Genomic DNA, 26,953 nt, shown 5'->3' on the forward strand with positions numbered 1-26,953 from the left:
CATAGAGCATGATTCAGCATGTCTATGGAACTAGACTGATTGATGTATGTATGGCCTTTTACCTGCTTTATTCTTGAACATCTTTTTAGGTGTTCACACCATGGGGACTCAGTCTTGGAATAACTGGTAGTCATTCCTGAATTATCCATCTGGCAAGTATTAAAGGGAGCATTATAGAGAGCGTTAAATGTAAGAGTGAATGTGGAAGTAACAGTGTTCCTAATTCATAGTGAGCTAAAAGGTGAGTCTGACTCATTCTTTACACATGAAAACTGCCATTACATTCACTGGAAATATCACAGTTGAAAAAAAAATACCAGTGCTGTTCTGTTCCTTTTATGGGTATTAAATATGTCAGGCTTATATATATATATATATATATATATATATATATATATATATATATATATATATATAATGTTTATTTATTATATTCATTGATGTATGTACATACATACATGTATGTGCAATTTTATTTCAACAGGATGGGATTTAAAAAAAGAAAAAAGTGCATAGATAGATAGATAGATAGATAGATAGATAGATAGATAGATAGATAGATAGATAGATAGATAGATACGTGTGTGTATGTGTGTATGCCCTTTTTTTTTTCAAATCCTATCCTGTTGAAAGAAAATGCCAGCAGGCCTCTAATTACAGCTTGGGTTGACTTTTCCTTCGGCATCAGGTTCCACGGGTCCGTTCCACAGCAAGGTCGCTAAAAGTACACTGTTCAGAAGTTTTTCTCACTCCAATGTTTTATAGTTTTTTTGGCACTGAACCAGACAGATAATGGATCCAGACTTCCTATTACTTCACATTTACCCCAACAGGCTGCTCACTGACATGAATTCTGTTCATACTTACTCATCAGTGAAGATATAAGGGAGGCAAATATTAACTGTTTGTGTACATATTTAACCTAAAACACATGATGTCTGAGTCAAGCTATGCTCCTGGAACATTGTAGCTTTACCAGCCTCTGCCTATTACTTTTTTTCTTCATAACTTAATTAAGCCTCTATTTTAAAATTATACTGTAACATGATAAGTTATTAGCTCATCTCGCTGACAGGTGATGAGTTTATGCCATCATGTGTCATCCATCGTCTGTCCAGCGTCGTCCAGATTTCATGAAAATCGCTTCCTCTCTCAATTCTTCACTGATTTTTATTCTTTATGGCAGGAAGGTAGGTCTACCTGAGGTGCATATAACTTCTACCCAAATTTGCATAATTGCAATTAATAATGAAGATATGGTGCAATTAAGCCCTAATGAGCAATTTCCACACAAATTGCTTCTTCTTCCTCAATTCTTCACCAATTTTGATTCTTTCTGGCATGAAGGTAGGGGGACCTAGGGAGAACATAACTTCCACCCAGATTTGCTTAATTACAATTATTAATGAATTATGGACTAATTAAGGCTTAATGAGCAGTTCAACAAAAATCGCTTCTTCTCCGTCAATTCCTCTCTGTTTTGGATTCTTTCTGGTAAATAAGTCGGTATTCTTAGGGTGGATATCGCTTCTATATATGTAACTTGTATATAGTGTATATAGCTTACAACATTTATTGCACAAGGTGGCCCACTTTAGATTGTTCCTTTTGGACTAGACTGGGCCGGAGTGAGCTATGCCTTCATTGACGGTTTCGTTTCATTATTTCTGTTTCTATTTTTTGTACTGAATGTCTGTCTTTTTATGCAACTTATTACATAATAGTATATTATTACACACAATATATTACATAAAAGCAATCATTTCCTTCCAGAGTTGCAGTGTGGAAACTTGATTGTGTCCCATCATCTGCTCTTTTAAATAATCTGTCCATGGGCCAGACTGAAGCTGGATAAACATGGGCTATTGATATAAACTGTTATAACATTTACTTAATAACCTGAGATCTGACAGTGGAATGAGGCATCCCTCCAAGCTGTCAAATCAAGTGATCCATTTCTCAGATTAATCTTAAGGAAAGCACCTTGCCAAGAATGCACCTTATAAATTCTTCTTTAGTTCAGCACAACCTCAGACTGTCTGTCTGAGAACATATTGCACAGGGAGCCCTTTGTTAAGCTGAGTCTGTGGTTTAGGAAGAACAAACTGATTTTTTCCCCCAGTATTTACAGGCTAGAAGTTCCAGTTATATAAGTGTTTTGGGTTAACCTACTTCAGTGGTTCATATCCACTTCATGCTGCCTGTTGGCTTGTTAGTGCCATACAGATTATTTCCATGCTTGTTTTGGGGGTAACTCAGGACAATCTTGCTTTGCATTAATATGAGGAGACACAAGTGTATTTTCAGTTTTCCCCTGAATGAAAGGGAAGGAACAAGTGTTTGTCTGGTTCAGGCAGCTGTAAAAATGATAATTTAATGGGACTATGTTATGTGAACTGATATCTTCCTTTAACTCCAGTCACCATGATAAAGTATGGGTATTGAACTCAAGTTTTCAAAAATTAAACTTAATCCATTGTCTTTACTTATGAGTTGAAATAAATGTTATCTTCAAGTTAAGTTTACTCACGTTTTTAAAGCAGCAGGCAGGTGAACTTTCATTTCTAAGATTTTTTGTTTTGTTTTTCCAGTGTATGTGCTCATTAGAGCAATCTACTTCATTCAGAAAACCTGCTCGTGAAAAACTGACCTGGCCATGCTTGCAGGCAGGCCATCAGGAAACATCATGGACAGATTCTTAACTGAACAAGAAAGCAGCTATTTTTAAGTTATGTTCAATTCAACTGCTGATTTGGATTAAAGAGAAATGAGCAATGTGTTCCATCCATGAAGGATGAGAGCAGAAATGTAGCTTTGTGTCTTTTTGTGTGATGACTAACTGTGCACTATTACAATGACAGAGAACTAAATTATTTGACACAAGCCATCTCTACCTTGCACTACTGAGCTAAAGTGGATGTCAGGATGTGCCGCATGATGTATTGTCAATCACTTTAGTTCCTGTAACATAAACTAACCAGCCAGGCAACACCCTTTGCTTATATATAAACAATATGCATTTTGTAACCACTCTTATTCCATTCTTAATTCCACAGGAACATTCAGGCCACTGCACTTTGGTTATACAGTATATTATGACCTAACCAGGAAAAACTGCATCCTGAAGTCTTGCTTTCCATTGGTCTTTCCTTGTGCTGGTTCCATTCAGGTATTTTTCCTCATCAAATTCTTTTGCCATATACAGTCACATTGTTAGTCTGCTGATTGTATCACTCGATCCAGATAGCATGTACAGCTTATTATTCTTAATACCATCCCAATACTCCCTGATGATACCTTCTTTTATCTCTCAAGTACACCTGGTCTCATTCAGATGAGCCTAATACACTTATTTGTATCCTTAGTACTGGACAGTTCGATCCACCATTCATTCTTCACCAAGATTCAGTTACATGTGTGCAAATGCCATTATCCAGAGCAATGTACAAAAACAGTCAAATTATTTCTCATCTCATTATCTCTAGCCACTTTATCCTGTTCTACAGGGTTGCAGGCAAGCTGGAGCCTATCCCAGCTGACTACGGGTGAAAGGCGGGGTACACCCTGGACAAGTCGCCAGGTCATCACAGGGCTGACACATAGACACAGACAACCATTCACACTCACATTCACACCTATGGGTCAGCTGGGATAGGCTCCAGCTTGCCTGCAACCCTGTAGAACAGGATAAGCGGCTACAGATAATGGATGGGTGTGTGTGTGTGTGTGTGTGTGTGTGTATATATATATATATATATATATATATATATATATATATATCCTCATGCCAGTACAAATAAATCAAGTTAAACCCTGTTAGAGAGGATTTAGTATAGTAAATTAGTACAGCAACTAAATCTGTGCATACCATAGCATATTAGTGCCATTGTCGGTTAAAAAAAAAAAAAAACATGGACCTGGGGGAAGGGCATAACATTTCAAGCAAAACCACTGAATTTCCAAGATTAAAGTAAAAAATTTACAAGAAAAAATTCAGAAATTATCGGAGATTATAAAGTCAAGTTTGCGTGGGACAAAAAACAAACAAACAAACAAACAAAAAACCCTCTCATGCTTTCTGGCTTCAGTGTATTCTGAGAAATGTAGGAGAAAATATCATCTTTATCCTTTTATATTGGCCAATTCAAGGAAGAAAACATGCCTATAGGTTCCTATAACTCCTGGCTCAACCATGGCGTCTGTGGTGTGATGACATTGACCAACCTTGCAAAATGAAGCAATCTGGTTCATTGATGGGGAGAAAAAACAACAACATTTTTTCCAAGTAGTTTTTTTTCTCATAGATTTGTGACTGGGAGGCATGGTGGTGTAGTGGTTAGCACTGTCGCCTCACAGCAAGAAGGTCCTGGGTTCGAGCCCCGTGGCCGGCGAGGGCCTTTCTGTGAGGAGTTTGCATGTTCTCCCTGTGTCCATGTGGGCTTCCTCTGGGTGCTCCAGTTTCCCCCACAGTCCAAAGACATGCAGGTTAGGTTAACTGGTGACTCTAAATTGAGCGTAGGTGTGAATGTGAGTGTGAATGGTTGTCTGTGTCTATGTGTCAGCCCTGTGATGACCTGGCGACTTGTCCAGGGTGTACCCCACCTTTCGCCCGTAGTCAGCTGGGATAGGCTCCAGCTTGCCTGCGACCCTGTAGAAGGATAAAGCGGCTAGAGATAATGAGATGAGATGAATTTGTGACTTCTTAATCTTAGAAATTCTTAGTTTTTTTTTCTTGGAATATTATCCCCACCCTCATCTCGATTTTTTTTTTCCTACAGTGGCCCTAATATGCTGCTGTAGTACAATTTGAAATGGTCAAGCCAAGTTTATTTTTATGGCACTTTTAACAACAGACATTCTCGCAAAGCAGCTTTACATAATTTTAGTGACTTTAAACATGAGCTAATTTTATCCCTAATCTATCTCCAATGATGAAGCCTGTGGTGACAGTGGCAAGGAAAAACTCCCTCAGACGACATGAGGAAGAAACCTCGAGAGGAACCAGACTCAAAAGGGAACCCATCCTCATTTGGGTGATAACAGATAGCATGATTATAACATTTTAAACAGTTTTACATGAAGTCTGTTTTGCTGAAGTTATAAACTGTTAATTGATGGAAAGTTAAGTACCGTACAAAACTGTTCATGACAACTGCAGTCCTAAAGCTAGCAATTCAACTGTAGTCCTCAGCATTACTGTAAGTGTCCAGAGCATCTTCCAAGTGTGACTTCCGATTGTCCATATGGGGATGTCCTCCACAGGAGCGATGTGATGAGACTCCAGCCAGACGGATGGATCAGGCAGGATGGATCAGGCAGATCTGAGGAGCAGAAGAGGTCAGCATCTCAGTCTCAGGATTGACATGTAACTCAGAGGGACAGACAGAGTTGGGGAGGAGGGGAGAAAGAGATAGAGAGAAAACACATGTTGTTAGATATGCCCAATGTCACCTAATGAGTAAGAACAGTGTACATTTTGCACTGAATACAAGCAGGGACTCTGGCAAAACTAACAATGACAGCATAACTAAAAGGGGAGAGCCAGAAGGTAACACAGGCATGAGGGAGCCCTGGGACATAAAGCAGCAGCCACTACACCATCAACAAACTCGAGTGAGCAAGCAAGTGGGGACTGACAGCATCCATACATCCCAGTTTACCAAAACACTCTGTCTGAGGACCCTCCAGATCTACTCCTTTACCTCATAAACACCATTAACACAAGGCTTGACTAAACAGATATGTTTTCAGCCTAGACTTAAACACTGAGACTGTGTCTGATTCCTGAACATTACTTGGAAGGCTGTTCCATAACAGTGGGGCTTTGTAAGAAAAGCCTCTGCCCTCTGATGTAGCCTTCACTATACGAGGTACCAGCAGATAGCCTGCACCTTTTAATCTAAGTAGGCGTGGCGGGTCATAAAGGACCAGAAGGTCGCTCAGGTACTGTGGTGTGAGACCATTCAGTGCTTTAAAGGTCAATAGTAGTATTTTATAAAGAATATGAAAATTGATTGGGAGCCAATGCAGTGTGGATATGACAGGGGTGATGTGGTCATATCTTCTAGTTCTATTAAGGACTCTTGCTGCTGCATTTTGAACTAACTGGAGCTTGTTTATGCACTTATTGGAATATCTAGACTGTAAGGCATTACAATAATCCAACCTGGAGGTAACAAAAGCATGAACTAGTTTTTTGTGCAATGTGAGTGTGAATGGTTGTTTGTCTCTGTGTCAGCCCTGTGATTACCTGGCGACTTGTCCAGGGTGTACCCTGCCTCTTGCCCATAGTCAGCTGGGATAGGCTCCAGCTTGCCTGTGACCCTGTAGAACAGTATAAGCGGCTACAGATAATGGATGGATGGATGGATAGATAGATAGTTTTTGTGCATCATGTAGTGACATTATATTTCTTATCTTAGCAATATTTCTAAGATGAAAGAAAGCTATCTGGGTAATGTATTGATATGAGTTTCAAATGAAAGCCTGGGGTCAACGATCACCCCGTGGTCTTTTACAGCTGCACGTGAAGAAACAGAAAGGCCATCCAGAGTTACTGTGTAATTAGAAAACCTACTTCTAGCTGCATGTGTTCTGAGTACCAGTACTTCTGTTTTGTGAGAGTTAAGCAGAAGGAAGTTAATAAGCATCCAGTGTCTAATGTCCTTTACACATTCCTCAAATTGAAATGTTGAGGAGGTTTGTTTGTTTTTGTTTGTTTTTTTTAAGAAGCAGTGCTCATTTATGTGCTTAGAGAAGAGGTAGGTCTCCAGTCCTTGTTTCAGCAGATAGTGGATCAGACGTTTAGACAGCTAAGGGGAGTTCATTTCACCACCACGGTTTCATGACGGAGAAGAATCTTGATGGATGTCTTCCTTGAGGTGCGGTGGGTCAAAAACTAGAGATTTGAAGGGTGTATGGTGCAAAGCAGGGTGTCCAGGGAGTGCTAAGTGTCTTTCGGTAGGTGGGGGTCAGGGTTTTTTTTTTTCTTTTTAAAGGAAGCTAGTGTATAGAGCGCAGCAGGGAGTTGTAGGAGACTGGAAAAAGAAGTCATAGGTCTGCATTCTGCATCAGTTACAGAGATCAAAAGCACACAGAATAAGCAAGGAGCAAGTTGCAGTAGTACAATCTCAAAATAACATACAGAGCCTCAATGCATCAAAATCAAGCTCCAAATATGTAATTGGAAATGTTGAGACAGTTGAACTTGACTGAATGCTTTAAAAGTAAGATTGCTATCCAGAGAACTCTGCTCAACCCAATCCATAGCTATTTTTCATTAAGGCTTTGTGAACACTCAGAAGAAACCATCTCATATAACACTTTAAGGCTGTTAAAGATGTTGTGCTTAGCGTTCCCCTGGCTTTCATATTCACACTCACTCAACACATCTGCTTTTCTAATGAAGGAAAAACAGACCTATCTAGAATGTTTGCCAAAACAATATATAGTCAACCCAATATACTCTAGTTTCTTTACCCACTTTATCTCTAGATTTCTCTGATTTTTTTTTAAATCTCACCCTCAAGATCCTCTAATTTGTGGCTAGAGCCAGATGTTTGCATGCTTCATATCAGCAGGCCAACTGATTCAACATGTCCTGTAACTGATTGGTTTCTTTCATCAGTCAGAGGATACAAAGCTCTGAGATGTACAAGATATTACAGGAAACTCAAATGTTGCTGACTACATAATGACAGTGTCCCAGAGTGGTTATAGCATAAAAATTTCCACACTGGATATCCAAGTAGCTGCTCCAGCAGGTAGAGCCGTCAGAGTGGAAGATTTACCCAGTGATTCAGAGTCTGGGACTTCAAAACTCTGAGTCAGTTTGCTTCCAGTTTGTTGTATAAATGGGTGTGATTTTATTTTATTTTACATGAGACTTTGATTAGTAATAGCTGTAAATTGCAGGACTCTCTAAAGTGAATGACGCATGAAATGGAATGACGAATGACAGCTAGTGATTTGAACAATAAATGGTCCCTTGTCATTCAGATTCTTATGAATGGAATAACGATTGAAATGTAGGTGGAATGACATGCTTTCAGCTCATGAAATGGAATGACTGTTTCTAAGTGGAATGATATACTTTTAGGTTATGTTATCAGTGATATCACCTTTTACAAATGGAATGACAGCGTTTCCAGGTGGAATGACATACTTTGAGGCAATGTTATCAGTGATATCACCTATAACCTAACCCTAACCCTAACCCTAGAAACAATGTCATTCCATTTGTTAATTTGATATCACTGATAACATTGCCTCAAAGTATGTCATTCCACCTAGAAACCTTATCATTCCATTTGTAAAAGGTGATATCACTGACAACATTAGCTCAAAGTAAGTCAATACATATAGAAACCCTGTCATTCCATTTGTAAAAGCTGATATCCCACCAAGCACCCACTTCTCTTATCCTAGGGAGGTCTAAAACTAAAGATTTCAATCGTTAATCCATTTGTAAGAATCTGAATGACAAGGGACCATTTATTGTTCAAATTTACTACCTGTCATTCGTCATTCCATTTCATGCGTCATTCACTTTAGGGAGTCCTTGTAATTGCTCTTCTGTTTTTCACACATTTTTTCATGTATTGCATACACTCTAAGGGAGTCTCGCATTTACTCCCCCCCCAACTTTTTGAATTTGTTTGAGTTCAAGTGTCCTTAAATTGAGCTTATCCATGTACTCATGTACTGTGTGATGCTAGCATATTCGCATCAATGTCACTAACACATGCTTATGATTTATATATTTTAAATATAATTAGTAGGGGAAGCCATGGTCTAATGGTTAGAGAACCAGCCTTAGGACCAAAAGGTTGCTGGTTTGAGTCCCTGGACCAACAGAACTGGCTTAAGTGCCCTTGAGCAAGGCACCTAACCCCCAACTGCTCCAGCAAGAGTGGTGGCGTACCTTGTGTCTGATTAGCCAATGAAAAATTGATGATGTGATTATCAGTTTGGGCACTGAAACTGACTGAAATATAATTGACCAATATTGAATGGCTTAATATTATGCTTTTTTTCCCATTCTCTCCCCAGTTTAATCATGTGCCAATTCCCACCCACCTGCCAGCTCTCCTCTGTAATATGACTGAGTACATGCTATATGAAAGGGTTACAGTCCTGAAAACATTAAAATCGAGTTATCCAATGAGATTTTTTTTTTGTTTGTTTATTGTCTCTAAACTGAGAAGAGTTTAGAGCTGGCTCACTCATTGGTTAACTTTTCGCCTCGATTCACAAAATCGGCAGCAGAGGACACTAATATTGATTTGAAGTTGCTGAAATATTGATTCGGGAAACCTTATTGTTTTGTGATCAAACGGAGACCAACAGATTGTATGTGAACTGTTCATAAATTACAGCTTTGGGGATTTTTCCATGTCATATCTTGTAGGAAAAGAAGACAGAGGAGGAGGATTGTGTGTTGGGCCATGTAGCAACTCTGACTATCTGGTCACCTCAGAGAGGATGGGTTACCTTTTGAGAGTTTTTGAGGCTTTCTCGAGGTTTCTTCCTCATGTAGTTTCAGGGACTTTTTCCTTTCCACGATTGTGTCTGGCTTGCTCATTAGGAATCTAAATGTATATCTGGATTTCTGCAAAGCTGCTCAGTGGCAGTGTCTGTTGTTAAATCTTCAAAACAAATAAAGTAAAATACTGAATAATGTGTGTGATTTCATGTCAAATTACAAGACAGGATTATTCACTGTACTAACTGTTACAAGCGATTTATATACACATTAAAATGCAAGAAATGCTCTCCGTTAGGAAAATTTAGCTTGGGAGGTCTTGGAGCATGTAGAGAATGGAAATCTGGTGACATTTGGTGGTTTGGAGGAAAACAAGACAATTCCATGCAAATGTCAGCATTACTGTGGAAAAATAAAATTGCATACATTGGAAAAACATCCTCATAAGCCATTTAAGGCTATGGTTAACTTTTTGTTCTTAATTAATATTTCACATCTTTTATGCAACCATTAGCCAGGAAACTGTATGAAATATAAAGTTTGAGATGGACTGCTTCAGATCCATCCACTGTCGTTATTGACTCTTTAAACAAGTTTAAAATTATTTTTTACCATTATTTTACATGCATATTTGTAAATGTTATATAAGTGGAATGTAAATGACCCCCTTTGATGTGGAATCTCCCTTTAGGCTATTTTGCAACTATGCTACTTAATTATAATGAATAATGCATGACATTTACATATACAGCGCCTTTTCACAAAGTGTGACATCCATGTGCAGAAACACTCGGAGCGTGCAGCATGCACCACAGACTGCAACTTGTGCACAGTGCCGTGCTTAAGCTCATTAGAGCTAATTGTCATGCACCTGTTCCTGATAAGAGAGCAGTCAGAGCATGCACTTAAGGACTCTCTCTACACATAGACTTTGCGAAGTATACGCACTGTACTTTGTGTCTCACGTTACCAAGCCTTTGTATTAAAAAAAAAAAGTGGCACGGTGGTGTAGTGGTTAGCACTGTTGCCTCACAGCAAGAAGGTTCTGGGTTCGAGCCCAGTGGCTGACAGGGGCCTTTCTGTGTGGAGTTTGCATGTTCTCTCTGTGTCTGTGTGGGTTTCCTCCGGGTGCTCCGGTTTCCCCCACAGTTCAAAGATGTGCGGTTAGGTTAACATGGGGCAGCCTTGGGCTGCAGTGCCCTTGAGCAAGGCACCTAACCCCCAACTGCTCCCTGGGTGCTGTAGCATGGCTGTCCACTGCTCTGGGTATGTGTGTGTGCTCATTACTCTCGTGTGTGTGTGTGTGTGTGTGTGTGGGTGGGTGGGTGGGTGTATGTGTGTGCACACGTGTGTGTTCACTACTTCAGATGGGTTAAATGCAGAGGACAAATTTCACTGTGCTTGAGTGTGCATGTGGCAAATAAAGGCTTCTTCTTAAAAAAGGGGAAAAAATACTGGTTTTGATATTCTGGTTTCTGACTCTGCCTCTATTTTCCTTACTGCCTTTTGTCTCTGCCCTGGATATCCTGACCACTGCCTGTTTTACTATGCTGCCATTGTCACATTTTGGAACTGTTTACCAGTGTGCTTTCAATAAACTCTTCTCGCACTTACATCCATCTACCACCGCCTTTCATGACTCTAGTGTAATAATTCTGCTAGCATGTGAGAACAGAATGTTATGGCTTGCCCACAAGGCCATCAAGGAACTGTTAAAAAGAAAAAGGTTCTTTATATGTGAAGGTGTCTCACATTCGGACTTGTAGTACTCAAGTCCAACTCGTGCCCTAATTTTTAGGACTCGTGACTCAACTTGGACTTGAGCACCAATGACTTGGATTTGAACTTGGACTCGTGTATTAACTGCATTCGGATTCATAAATTGGAGATGAGAACTCTGATTTTTTTTCTTTATTTTTTTTGCAATGTGCCATAATAATTTGGTGTGAGATATTTATATCTACATTAATTTTTATACTCATTTCATGCAAGAGAATGCACATTCATCTGTTCATACATCCTGTTCTGGAAAAAAGTAACATTAATGGCATTAAATATGGCAAGGTGGTGTAGTGGTTAGCATGGTCACCTCACAGCAAGAAGGTTCTGGGTTTGAACCCAGCAGCTGGCAAGGGCCTTTCTGTGTGGAGTTTGCATGTTCTCCCCGTGTCTGTGTGGGTTTCCTCTGGGTACTCCGGTTTCCCCCACAATCCAAAGACATGCAGGTTAGGTTAATATGGGACAGCCTTGGGCTGAGGTGCCCTTGAGCGAGGCACCTAACTCCCAACTGCTTCCCAGGTGCTGTTAGCATGGCTGCCCACTGCTGTGGGTATGTGTGTGTGCTCATTGCTCGTGTGTGTGTGTTCACTGCTTCAGATAGGTTAAATGCAGAGAGGAAATTTCACAAGTGTGTGATGAATAAAGTTGTGCTTGCTTACCTAGGGAGAATGCCCCTAGGATTGTTCACTTTGCTTATACAGACTTCTCATGCAGTGGGAAAAAAATCAAGTTTATTCAAGTTTATTTGTATAGCGCTGTAGCGTATCGAGTGTGGGTGGAGCACAAAGGACGGCAGGACAACGCTTGGAGGCAGATAAGGCGATTTATTTTCACAACTTTTCAGTCTAAGTAATCTCATTCATACACACACACTCGTCTGGACCCGGGTTGCGCTCCCTCTCCTCTCTCTCTGCCTCCTTAAATAGGGAGCAGTTACTGGGAAAACACACACAAACACAGGTTAATTACAGTCAGGTGTAGCGATTCTGCCACTCACCTTCCCCGGCTCCACCCTCCTGTCACAGACCGGCGCTTGACCACGCCCCCGCTGCCACAAGCACTTTTAACAATAGACATTGTTGCAAAGCAGTTTTACAGAATTTGAATGACTTTAAACATGAGCTAATTTTATCCCTAATCTATCCCCAATGATGAAGCCTGTGGTGACGGTGGCAAGGAAAAACTCCTTCAGACGACATGAGGAAGAAACCTCAAGAGGAACCAGACTCAAAAGGGAACCCATCCTCATTTGGGTGACAACACACAACATGATTATAATGTTAACAATTTTAACATGAAATCAGTTTCGTTGATGTTATAAACTCTTCATTGATGGAAACTTGAGTGCAAAACTGTTCATGACAACTGCGGTCCTAAAGTTAGCAAGTCAACTGTAGTCCTCAGCCATAAGGGCATTACTGTAAGTGTCCAGAACATCCTCCAGGTGTGACTTTCAACTGTCCATATGGGGCCGTCCTCCACAGGAGCAATGTGATGAGACTCCAGCCAGACACAGGGCACCAGGATGGATCAGGCAGGTCCAAGGAGCAGAAGAGGTTCAGCATCTCTATCTCAGGCTTGACATGTAACTCAGAGGGACAGACAGGGAGGGAGGGGAGAGAAAACACATGTTGTTAGGTATGCCCAATGTCACCTGAATAAGTAGAAACAGTATACATTTTGTGCTGACCCCGGCAAAACTAACTATGACAGCATAACTAAAAGGAGAGAGCCAGAAGGTAACACAGGCATGAGGGGCCCCGGGACATAAAGCAGCAGCCACTACACCATCAACAAACTTGAGTGAGCAAGCGAGTGGGGGACTGACAGCATTCATACATCCCAGTTTACCAAAACACTCTGTCTGAGGACCCTCCAGATCTACTCCTTTACCTCATAAACACCATTAACACAAGGCTTGACTAAACAGATATGTTTTCAGCCTAGACTTAAATGCTGAAACTGTGTTTGAGTCCCAAACACTACTTGGATGGCTGTTTCATAACTGTGGGGCTTTGTAAGAAAAGGCTCTGCCCCCGATATAGCCTTCACTATACGAGGTACCAGCAGATAGCCTGCACCTTTTGATCTAAGTAGATATGTTGGGTCATAAAGGACCAAATGTTCGCTCAAGTACTGTGCTTGTGAGACCATTCAGTGCTTTAAAGATCAATAGTAGTATTTTATCATCAATACGAAATTTGATTGGGAGCCAATGCAGTGTGGATAAGACAGGGGTGATGTGATCATATTTTCTAGTTCTAGTAAGGACTCTTGTTGCTGTATTTTGAACTAACTGGAGCTTGTTTATGCACTTATTGGAACATCCAGACTGTAAAGCATTATAGTAATCCAACCTGGAGGTAATGAAAGCATGAATTAGTTCTTCTGCATCATGTAGGGGCATTAAATTTCTTATCTGAGCAATATTTCTGAGATGAAAGAAAGCTATCTGGGTAATGTTATCAATATGAGTTTCAAATGAAAGACTGGGATCAATAATCACCCCGAGGTCTTTTTCTGTTGCATATGAAGAAACAGAAAGGCCATCCAGTGTTACTATGTAATCAGAAAACCTACTTCTAGCTGTATGTGGTCCTAGTACAAGTACTTCAGTCTTGTCAGAGTTAAGCAGAAGGAAGTTAATAAGCATCCAGTGTCTAATGTCCTTTACACATTCCTCAATTCTAATAAGCTGGTGTCTCTCATCAGGTTTTGCAGAAACATACAGCTGTGTGTCATCAGCATAACACTGGAAACTAATATCATGGAAACTAATATCATGTTTACGAATAATATCACCTTGAGGTAACATCTCATCTCATTATCTCTAGCTGCTTTATCCTGTTCTACAGGGTCGCAGGCAAGCTGGAGCCTATCCCAGCTGACTACGGGCGAAAGGCGGGGTTCACCCTGGACAAGTCGCCAGGTCATCACAGGGCTGACACATAGACACAGACAACCATTCACACTCACATTCACACCTACGGTCAATTTAGAGTCACCAGTTAACCAAACCTGCATGTCTTTTGACTGTGGGGGAAACCGGAGCACCCGGAGGAAACCCACGCGGACACGGGGAGAACATGCAAACTCCACACAGAAAGGCCCTCGCTGGCCACGGGGCTCGAACCCGGACCTTCTTGCTGTGAGGCGACAGCGCTAACCACTACACCACCGTGCTGCCCTTGAGGTAACATAAAAAAAGAAAAACCAGTGGACCCAAGACAGAACCTTGTGGAACACCAAACTTTACTCAGTATGTCTAGAAAAATCACCATTTATATCAACATACTGATAGCAATCAGTTAAATAAGACCTGAGCCAGGAGAGGGCTGTTCCCTTAACTCCTACAACATTTTCTAGTCTATCCAGAAGAATGGAATGATCAATGGTATCAAATGCTGCACTAAGGTCAAGCAACACAAGCAGCGAGACACAGCCCTGATCAGACGCCAACAGTAGGTCGTTTACTACTTTAACCAGAGCTGTCTCTGTGCTATGATGAGGTCTAAATCCTGACCGATACATTTCATGTATGTTATTCCTATGTAAATATGAGCATAACTGCTGTGCCACAGCTTTTTCAAGGATCTTGGAGATAAAGGGGAGGTTTGATATTGGCCAATAATTGGACAGCTGACAGGGATCAAGGTCAGGTTTTTTAATCAGGGGTTTGATAACTGCTAGTTTAAAGGATTTGGGTACATAGCCAATCATAAGAGAAGAATTTATTATTTTTAGAAGCGGTTCAATTACTCCAGGTATTATCTGTTTGAATAGACATGTAGGTAAGGGATCTAGTACACAAGTTGAGGCTTTTGATGCAGAGATTAATGAAAGTAATTCAGTTTCTCTAAGGGGAGTAAAACATTCTAATTGCTGATCTGATACAGTTATATTGTTAACTACAGGGTCACTTAAATTGTCTGATCTTAAATTAGTAGTTTGAGTTTTTTGTCAGATATTTTCAATTTTGTCATTAAAAAAATTAATGAAGTCGTTGCTACTACATACTCCAGGTGTGCATGTGTCTATAGTGGATGTATTCCTGGTTAATTTTGCTAAAGTATTAAATACGAATCTAGGATTATTTTTGTTTTCTAAAAAATGCACTGCTGTGTGTTCCATATGTTGAAGAACTATAGAGGAGACGATGGGGAGAACCTCGAACTTCAATCATTATTTGGCAAGACTCGACCCAGAGAAGGAAGTGACACACTATGTTCATTGCTCTGTTGATAGTGGGCAGGGATTGCTGAGTGATGAACTAGCTAGTGTTAACCCTCTTTCATGTTATTTCCCTGTTGATAGCAGCGGGGCTTGCTGGGCGATGAACAAGCGTTTTATCTGTAGCCTATTAACTAAAATGGGGCAGTTAAGCAGTAGCATTAGTCCAACACAGTAGCAGAGATGGTTTCACATAACAGCAGCAACAGCCACTGTCAAATGGTGTGATTTGGAGCCTTGTTCTCGGACTTGGCTCAGATCAATAGTGGACTCAACTAGAAATTTTATTTTATGACTTGAACTTGACTCTGACTTGAACAATGGGGACTTGAGACTGGACTCGGACTCAAGGTTTAGTGACTTGACTACTGTTAGGGTTTTGCTGGGATTCAAATCCAGGTCGCTGGTGTGATAATCCAGCAAACCCCCACTAGGCCACCAGGGGGATGACTCAAGTGCAGAGGTGTGAGGCGAAAGTAGAGTATCAAAAACAGCTTATTTACAATATATACAATCCAAGGGAAAAACAAAGAATAATCCAAAGCTCAGAAGATATACAAAAATAAAAATATCCCAAGGTTCAATGTCCAAAATCCAACTAAGAAAAGACAAAAACTCAAATGCACAGAAGATCTAAAGGTCAAAACAAAATCCACAAAGTCCAAAAGAAAGCAACAAAACCAAGAATACTAAGCCACAGGCAAGGTACATGGGACAGCAGGAACTAGCACTAACAGCATAGCATAAAGACTCCGTGACTAGGGACCAAACAGAGGGAGTATTTATACACAAAATAAATTGAACACAGGTGACGATAATGAAGACAAACAGGCAATCAACACAAACACAAAACACAGGAACAGTGGCAGCCTCTAGAGGCCAAAACAAACATGACAAGAAAAGGAAATAACAGCGGCCTCTAGAGGCCAAAACAGTCCCAGTCCTAACAACTACAACACTGTCTCACATGCCAGGCAAACACTCTGAAGATCATATTAAACTATAAAAGATGACCTTTAAATATGCATCCTGGAAGGACGTTGGTGCAGACTTGTACAGTACTCTTACTACTGGCAAGCAACTAGCTATAGTTAATGAGTGGTCCCACTTTCTAGTAGTGGAAACTGTGTGCTTCACTTCAGCCAACACTGTGATTCCTGTACTGGAGTATATATTCTCACTGTTTGGCAGGTCCTAAAAAGTAAAGACATAATGGGCCACTTTTCAGCAAATTCAGCAACATATTTAAGGTTTCACCACATATAAATTGCACCCTTATGGCCACAGTTCATTGCTGCTACAGAGCAATTCATGAGGACCCATAGAAATGCTGTAAGACTCAAGACATTGCATGGAAGCATAATCTAGGCATCTTTCTTCAGGAATACAGTTGCATACTTGATAGTCTGCTGAGAAACAAAATGCATACAAAGATTCTGACAGCTGATGAACTGCATGTTGTGGTGCACCAAAGCAATCTAATGGCCAAAGAAAAGATCAAAGTACATGCTGGCTTTCAGAAAAGTCCAACTCCAACTTATCTGGAGAAATCCAGTTAGCTGTCATCATTGTCTAGCAGTATAACACCATAAATGGTGTCCAAAGTCCAAGGAGACACTGTCACTTAACAGCATGAAACTGATCTCATGCAAACTTCATGAAAATCTAGGGAGAACATCATAATTGTGTTCAGTTTCACACAATGGGCTTCAGAATGGAACAATAGAAAAGAGTTTGCTTGAGCACCTGAAAATAGCAAGTTGAAATCCCAATCATAAATTAAATTAGGGGATAAATTAGGGATAAAATTAGCTCATGTTTAAAGTCCTTAATTTTCTGTAAAGCTGCTTTGTGACAATGTCTATTGTTAAAAGTGCTATACAAATAAACTTGACTTGAAAATCATGCCACAGCCATCCATGGCCAGGGGTCCAAGAGAGCCAAATTTCCTGTTCGGGTGGGAGGAGGGGCGGCACGGTGGTGTAGTGGTTAGCGCTGTCGCCTCACAGCAAGAAGGTCCGGGTTTGAGCCCCGTGGCCGGCGAGGGCCTTTCTGTGCGGAGTTTGCATGTTCTCCCCATGTCCGCGTGGGTTTCCTCCGGGTGCTCCGGTTTCCCCCACAGTCCAAAGACATGCAGGTTAGGTTAACTGGTGACTCTAAATTGAGCGTAGGTGTGAATGTGAGTGTGAATGGTTGTCTGTGTCTATGTGTCAGCCCTGTGATGACCTGGCGACTTGTTCAGGGTGTACCCCGCCTTTCGCCCGTAGTCAGCTGGGATAGGCTCCAGCTTGCCTGCGACCCTGTAGAACAGGATAAAGTGGCTACAGATAATGAGAGAGAGGGGGGTGGGAGGAGTGACATCACTCTCTCCCCTGTCAGTCAGAGCAGCACTGGTCATACACGGGTGTCTGTGAAGGCATGCATGCAGAAGATGGTAAATAGTGCTTTCTTCCAAGTGTGTTACACTGCCCTGTGATCTTACATAGGCAGCAGTTCAGAAAGGTTTGGTGATTGATTTCACATGTCCAGGAGGACACACATGTTAGCCTTTACCCTTCATATTTGGTAACTGTCATTTGATCAAGATGATCTAGCAAATCATCATATTGGGAATTGACTAATGCCCAAATTGGGACAAAAAAGGGGTAAAACATTCACACAAAAGTTGCAACAAAACATACACCCATTTTTCTAGCAGCATATAGAGACTCAGTTGGAGTAAATTGTACTAGAACAAAAGCTCCTTTTCATTCTTTCTTTTGTTAAGTTTTTTAACCTATTTTTATTTATAGGTAACTTTACAAAAACAAGGGTTGTTGAAGTCAAAGTTGCTTTTGTTCAGGCATGTGATTTTGTTTTCCAAACTTTAATTCCATCAGTATTTTTTAGAGAATACAGGGAGTGCCATACATCAAACTGGAGCCAAAATATGTCAAATATATCAATGAAACCTGGCAAATGATTGAGTGGAATACAAAGAAAAAAAGATCAAAGCCAATACTATGCTTTATGCTATTTACCGTAAATCCTCTAATATAGGCCGGGGCCTTTATTTCACTCAAGTGCATCTTGGTCCAGGCCATTATTGGAAGGAGGCCAGAATTAGAGGCAGGCCTCTATTTCTATTTGAGCAAAACAGACTACCAGTGGAATGAATAAAAACGAGATTTTGTGTCTATTTGAACCTATAAAATAGGTTCATTTATTAGCCTTCCATGAACACAGGCTGATATTTGAACAACATATGTGAACTACCGTAAATCCTCTAATATAGGCCGGGGACACACGACAATAAACAATAAACTCTTTATAGCCTCGATTAGAATCTAGTGAACTTGCTCAGCACTACCGCACACACGACTCTGACACACACTGTAGCGCAACGTGGGGTACATAGACTCGTTGAAAAACTCCTCGGGTATTTTTCTGAGTTTACCGAAAATCAGAGTAGAAGGAGCCACCCACCCTCTGTCTGGTTTGAAGCGGTTCTGTAGGACATTGAGCTTTACAGAGTCCGGTGCACATTTTAAGGCATCTGGTTGAAGTTTACCTATGTCTGATAAATCTGATGTCAGTGATAGCGGGCTGACTCGTGGCTCATTAGTAAAGCTATCTGATGGCTCATTTGTCAGCAAGGTGGAGCAACCATCTACTTCTGATCGTAAGGGACATGGGGAGATGTAGGTGTTCTTATATGAAATTCACTGGATGTATGGCTAGTTTCAAACTCAGAGGTAGATGAAGGCAGTTCCCTCAAAGGAACTGAGCTAGCATCCAGCTGCAGCGTACTGCTGCTAGGTTGCGGAGGAGTGGAAGCTGCCAGTGCCGTGTTACTAGCTGATACTGGAGAGGACTGGCAAGCAGATGACACCCCTGGATCACTGCTTTTGGACTTTTTTGTAAAAGTCTGAAACAAGCTCGTTTGTTTCAGGGTTCGTTTACTCATTTTTGACTCGCTTCTCAATAAATCCCTCGCACAAGCTCTGACTACTGACGATTGTCTGTCTCCGTTTCTCAAAACTGGAGAGAATCTCAGTGGTGCAAGAAAAGTATATCTGCATTGACCAATGAGCTTTCTTGATCACGCACACCCCGCCCACTCCTGAAGCACACAAATGCGCCGGCACACACACGTCTCTCTCTCTCTCTCTCTCTCAAATTATGTTGCATTGCCAAAGCATTCAGGTAACAATTATAATTTAAAAAAAAAAAATCTCTCTCCCCAAGGTACGCCTAGTGCGTACGGCCGTACGCCTGGCGGCGCCACTGATCACAATTGTCTTTCAGATCGGAACGATTGTGTAAGGCCACTATGATCTCAGAAACATCGTTGGTTATAGCCCCAGCCTGTATTAGAGTCCGGCCATTATTTAGCTCCTCCGACAGCAAGACCGGCCAATATTAGAGTCCCGGCCAGTAATGGAATACAGGCCAGTATTAGAGGATTTACTGTAATAACGGATAACATCTGATCAAAGTATTTAATAAATGTAAATAAAAATGTTTGTCAGTAAACCTGCTGAAACTGTCCAAACTACAAACATGGACACCATGGACTACACTCCCCAAAACTCACAGTGCCCTCTGTCTCCAGACTATTGAACTCAGCTGTTACTCATCATCCTAATTAGTCCCCCTGCCTATATAAACCTCTCTGACACTACTCAAATGTATTGTTCTACTCTCATCAGTTCATAGCAAGCTTTGTTGTTTCTGACTGACTCTCTTGTTATTCTGACTCTTGCTTCTCTCTTTCCTGTTTATGCTCTTTGTCTTCCCCCTTAACGTTGTTTGCCAATCACCTGACCCTAGCTTGTTCTATGGCTCTGATTCTTGTCTCACGTTTTGGCTCCGTTACTGTTTGCTCCTCGTTACTCTTCTGCACATACATCTATAAGTGCCTGCATTGTAACAGTCTCAAATATTATATTAAACAAGGATTAAAAAAGTAAATACTCCAGGCAAAATGCATGGCTCAGATGATTGGAATAATATGAAAAACAAACAGGCTGTGAACCCCAAATCCTTTATAACAGCCTGATGCTGGAAGTCAAATTCAGTCTAAAGCCTAATGCTAAGCTCAGTTTTTGAAAGTAGTTAGAGATTGGGGAATTTGCACCCCATTAAAACTGATTTGAGTGATGCAAGTAGTATATATATGTTTCTCCTTTTACATCTACAAGTCTCCAATGTGCAGCACAGAAGATACATCTGTGTTTAAACATGTATCCATGTGGGTCTTTGCACCCTCTAGAACTTAATAAAAATGTACATCTGCAACATACATGAACAATGAGAACATGGGAAGAAAGGAAGAGTTGATGCAAGGAATCCTATTACAAAATGTCTGCCTGCTGAGAAGGTGGAACATGAATACAATAGCTTCCTTTTGTTTGCTCTGGTTGAATGATAATGTGTTCTGATTAGAGGTTTGGGATTCACTTGAATGTACAATCAGTTCCCCAAAGACAGAGCAATGAAAGATTGTGGGAAGCATTAGTAGTGTTCTTAAGCATCTTTCATGAGACTCTTTGGGGTGAATGACAATGCCAGAGTCTGGTTGGTCTGGAGAGGGAGTAGGAAACTAGAAATATGAGGTTGGAAAACAAAAATGATGGGGAGGGGGAAAGGAAAGTGACTGAGACATAGATTTGCACTGGCTTGGAGAATGAAGATAGAAATGGTTCTTCCTGAGAGCCCTAAACTGGCAGTAATGGGAATCCCCACAAAGACAGATTAATGCATGTGACACAAAAGTCTCAGGACATAAGGTTATCAATCTACACTAAATGATAACGTTATAAACTCCCTTGGGGGGGGGGGGGGCATGGAAAATAGTGTAGCACATGAGAAGCCAAGTTCTTTACACCATTTTAATAAAGAGAAATGCATTTTTCTTATTGGGGAAAAAAGATGCTGATGGTTAACACAGGGACTCTCAGCTTCACCTTCTCAATCATTTTCTTGATAGCTTTAGAATTCCTGATCAATAATTGGGAGCCAAAAGAAAAATATTAGCCATAGTCAAATGGGGTCATGCAGGTTTCTCCTTTAGAACATCACAAGAAGACAACTGTTTCTCTCTATCATGGCCACTCAGGTGCTTGTTCAGTCTGTTGTCATTTTAAGATTAGAATACTGCAACTCCCTCCTGGCATGTCTGCCCCTGTTCTCCAGACTACCTTTGCAACTAATCCAGAATGGAGCTGCATGACTTCCCTTCACTGGTTTCCTGTAGCTGTTGACAGCAGATGGAAAAGACTGATTCTTGCCTACATAGCTAACAATGGACCAACTCCCACCTCTCTGAAGACATTTATCAAACCCTTCTCTGCACCCTGCTCCATTCAGCCTGTAGCATGAGTCAACACAAGCCACCAAGACACAAGGAAGACCTATGTCAAGACTCTTTTCTGTCCTGGCACACAAGTGAAGAAATTAATTTCTCCTGGCTATCCATACCATAAAGTTGCCTTCAAATGAAGACTGAAAACATATATCATCACTAAACATTTAAATATACACTAGTGCTTGCTTGTGCTAGCATTAGCATTTGTTTGTCATGGAGACTACACTCACTGGCCACTTTATTAGGTACACCCATGCACCTACTCTTTTATGCAGTTATTTTACCTAACCCTTGACAGCAGCACGATGCATAAAATCATGCAGATACAAATCAAGAGCTTCAGTTAATGTTTACTTTAAACATCAGAATGGGAAAAATTGTGATCTCACAGTGTGACTTTCACTGTGGTATGGGTGTTGGTTTGAGCAAGATGGACTGGTTTGAGTACTTCAGAAACTGCTGTTCTCCTGGGGTTTTCACACACAACAGTCTCTAGAGTTTACACAGAATGGTACAAAAAATAAAAAATAAAAAAAAACACTGAGTGAGAGACAGTTCTGTGGGTAGAAAACAGAAAGGAACCACTGGGGCCTTTGAGACCTTCAGAGAAGGCCCAAACATATTGGCATTTCAAATGTTAATTTCTTTCATTATTTCATTCAAATTATTCTCATCTAATTCTAATTTGTCCTCATTTTCTGTCAGATTTGCTTCAGGAATGAAAGGGTTACTGTCCTGAAAATATTAAAATTGAGTTATCCAATGAGATTGTTTTGTTTGTTGTCTCTAGGCTGAGAAGAGTTTAGATATGCTCACTCATTGGTTAGGACCTCATTACCAGGACAGAAGGCCATGGCAGTGTATGTTTATGGAGGAATTGACAGATGAATTAACCAATCAGTGGTGGGTTTCCCAAAAGCCTCTTAACACTAAGAGCATCTTAATGAGGAGAGAGTGTGTTCATTGTGCTGTTCGCGCTGCCATTTAATGATGATCTTTGTGCTACAACGCTTTTGGGAAATTCGGCACAGATTTTGATTTATAGTGGGAGGGACCAAAAATGTATCACCCTCAGCCTTCTCAAAGGCTAACAATGGAGCACTTGCATGTGACGTCACAGCCGATCCAGATTGTGACAGACGCCATCTTGTCGGTCAAACACCATATTCCACCTTCTACTTCTACTTCTGGTTCTACTTCTGCTTTTACTTCTACCTTTTCTTCTGGAAAACCCTACTATATACAATTCTACTACAACGGCTGCGGCTACAAGCTCTCCCTACCTGTGCACGTTTTTTATGTTTTTTATGTGTATTTTTGCGTGTTGTTCGTCTGTACCGGACTTCAATATCCACTACAACCGTATGGACTTACTGGACATTGGTTTCCAGCAGAAAATGACGGTTTGTAGCGATTTCCATCGCATGCACAACATTCCGGATGAGAAAAAAATATATATATAACATTCCGGACGAGATAGCGAGCGAGACCAGCGGGGTCTCCGTGGATTGTTATTGGAAGCAAAGCGAAGGAGGCGGCGCCGGGAGCCGAAGCAAAAGCGAGGCTGCAGGCAGAGCCGGCCTGTTGACTAAGCTCAGAAAACAGCTACTCAAACCTCCACTGCCAAGCCTCTACCTCTCCAACACCAGATCCATGTAAACAACACGGACGATTTGGAATTACCTTATGCCGCTTTTCCACTACAAACGCGGCTGAGCCGTGCCGTGCTGAGTCGAGCTGAGTCGAGCTGAGCGGGGCTGTTGGAGTTGCATTTCGACTACAACCGCGCTGAACCGTGCTGGCTGGAAGTGGGTGGACACATTGGGTGGAGTTAGCGAAAGTGGGTGGACGTCACGTGATGTCGGTAAGCAGCGCAAACAGTGACATCAGTGACAGTGGCGGAACAAGTCAGAGCCGGGCCGGGGGCAGGGCAAATGACCGGGCCCTTTATTAAAGCTTATCATAACATCATTTTAGGCTACAAAATGTCCGCAACTGCGGTGTTTACCAATTTCAACACTACCGGGTGCAACTATGTTATTTAGTACATCAAGTCCTTCAAACGAACATGTAACTCAGAAACAAAAAACATTAGGATACTGTACATGGCTCATAATAAAACATCAATAGCCTATACTGCGCACATTATTTGAAGGGCATACGAATGAGCGCTCAGAGGTTGCAACGGTGACAGGAAGAGTCAGAAATAAAAGGAGGGCGGTGCAAACCTCACTGAATGCACTGTGTTTACCAATTTCAACACTACGGGGTGCAACTATGTTATTTTGTACATTAAGTCCTTCAAACGAACATGTAACTCAGAAACAAAAAAACAGGTGACATACTGTACATGGCTCATAATAAAACATCAATAGCCTACTGCGCGCATTATTTGAAGGGCATACGACGAGCCTTGCGCTCCGCGAACTCGTCCACGATGCTCTGTGTCACTGATTCAGTGAGCTTTTAAGCGGTAGTCTCACGACCCGGATAGTAAACAATAAACATGGAGGACATGGAGTCGTTAGTGTTGCTGGTCTTGGTGCTGTGGCTTGTTGTCACCGACAACGCCAACAGATGCTGGCAAGAGCGTATAGATGAGGCGAGGCGCATAAGGCTTCAGAAATTCTCATAATTCGTAATTATTCTCCTTCCGGGTTTGCGGTGTTTACAGATCCCAGCGTGCTCGCGGGGCATGTGTGGGCATGTGAGGACACTCCTCCTCACCAATCAGTGCACAGGGGAGTGTCTGCTCACGCCCCCAACCTCACTCGGCACGGCTTGGCTCGCTTCAGCCCTACTCCAAAACGGTGCGAGTTTTAGGGGCTAAGCAGGGCTGAAACGAGCTGAGTCGTGCTGGTTTTTGGTAGTCGAAACGCGAGCCGTGTCGGGCTGAAGTGAGCTGAAGCGAGCTGAAGTGAGCTGAAAAAGGGTAGTGGAAAAGGGCCATTATTCTATTCTATAATCAGCTGGTCAGTGCTATACTCAATACTTAAGTGACTTACCCATCCAATGAGTATTATTTTCTTGTTTACAAGATGCCACATCTGAGTCGCTGACAAATCCTGAATTTCTGTAAAGAAAACTGTCCAGAGATTTATAAGCACGCAGTGCTTCACCACTGAACAGCGAGGGAAAGTTAATGAGGTAATCATACACGTCCGGGTATTCCGCTGGCAGTTCAAAATCCGGTCGTGAAAACTCCATCCGGTAAGCCATAAGGGTCACAAATCTGTAGATCGTTTATTTTAGACATATATCTAGTTATCTGTTCATTAGAAAAATGAGCCGTGTAGTCCGTCGGTTGAAATTGATCCATTCTGTACACGAGTGCAGCAGTATTCAGCGGTGTTTTTGACCGACAAGATGGGGGTTGTGTACTTTCCGGTCACGTGACTGCAAGATCTCTATAGCGGTCAAGCCAGTGCTATCGAGAGCAAGTAGCACAGGCTAATGACTGAGAAACTAAGATTTCTGGCTCCAGACTCTTCTTCCACATACATGTAGCAATGTCATAATTTCATATGAATAAAGTTCTGGGATTTTCTCATCTCATTATCTCTAGCCGCTTTATCCTTCTACAGGGTCGCAGGCAAGCTGGAGCCTATCCCAGCTGACTATGGGCGAAAGGTGGGGTACACCCTGGACAAGTCGCCAGGTCATCACAGGGCTGACACATAGACACAGACAACCATTCACACTCACATTCACACCTACGCTCAATTTAGAGTCACCAGTTAACCTAACCTGCATGTCTTTGGACTGTGGGGGAAACTGGAGCACCCGGAGGAAACCCATGCAGACACGGGGAGAACATGCAAACTCCGCACAGAAAGGCCCTCGCCGGCCCCGGGGCTCGAACCCAGGACCTTCTTGCTGTGAGGTGACAGCGCTAACCACTACACCACCGTGCCGCTTCTGGGATTTTATATTGTAAAAAATGTTAATTTGTTGGGTTCTGTTAATGGTTCCACTATTGTTTCTCATGGGGCATTAATTAGTGTAACACACCTGTGGACATTATCATGCTTGGGATGTCTGGAAAGGGGTAAGCTGGCTACGTGGCTCCTGCATGGACAATATTCATTAAAAGAAAAGAAAACCCATTTTTAAAATACAGTTATGAAGATTGACTATGATATAAACTAATGATTCATGTGAATAATTGAAAATAAGGAGCCCATACAACTAAGATATCCATCTCCAAAAGTCAAGGTTCTATGCAGAATGGATGATTTCATGGAGGCCACCATTGCAAATATTTTAACCAATCAGAAAAATGCCCTGATTGTTTCCGGCAATGCTCTGACATCATTTGAGTGCAAGACACGGAAGCTCCGCATAGCGAGTAAGATTTGAAGCTGCCCCTGCCTGGAGATTTTCATTAAAAGTTTATATGAAAAAATTTTAATTCCATTTCTATAACAAAAAAGTGGAGGGGGAAAGATAATACTGATGTTGCTGATAAACAGCGAGGGAATAGTGAACAGCTGATGTATTCCTATGTGACTGAATGCAGGGAGGTAACTTTTCATATTTATATCCCCGGTATAAGTTGTGCTGCCATGACAGCCTCGTTCTGTGGACTGTAACCTTGCTAGACAACCTACAAACAGATCTGCATACAATCTGACTTACCTAAATCTGTTGAAGAGCCAAGTGCACAAGTTTTTTCCACATTCCTGGCAGCATAAGCACTCGTTAGCATGCTTAGCATGCTCTCGACTCATTCATGAAAAACTTCATCAAGACATCACCAGGCTAGCCTACCGTAATTACCGTACTAGAGTGTCCAACTCCTGCGGCAGCACAGAAAGAGGGTAAACAAAAACTGCTTCATGCAGCTTGTGTGCTCTGAACATTTTGAAGAAAATTGTTTCGCTCAAATAACTTTGATGCACCAGCATTAGGAATACTGTACAAGCCAGTGCTGAATCCAGATGTGGTTCCCACAATCTTCAACCAAAAAGCGGATAAGACAAACGAGACAACACGGTCAGTAGTCCACAAAAGAGAAGTTCAAAGGGTAAGAAAATACTTTTTTTATGGCTTCCCTAAGTTTTTATTAAGCGTGATATGTTATTTTGAGTTCCTTTGGGAATAAATGTAAT

This window comes from Neoarius graeffei, chromosome 3, assembly GCF_027579695.1.
Source record: "Neoarius graeffei isolate fNeoGra1 chromosome 3, fNeoGra1.pri, whole genome shotgun sequence".
NCBI lineage: Eukaryota > Metazoa > Chordata > Actinopteri > Siluriformes > Ariidae > Neoarius > Neoarius graeffei.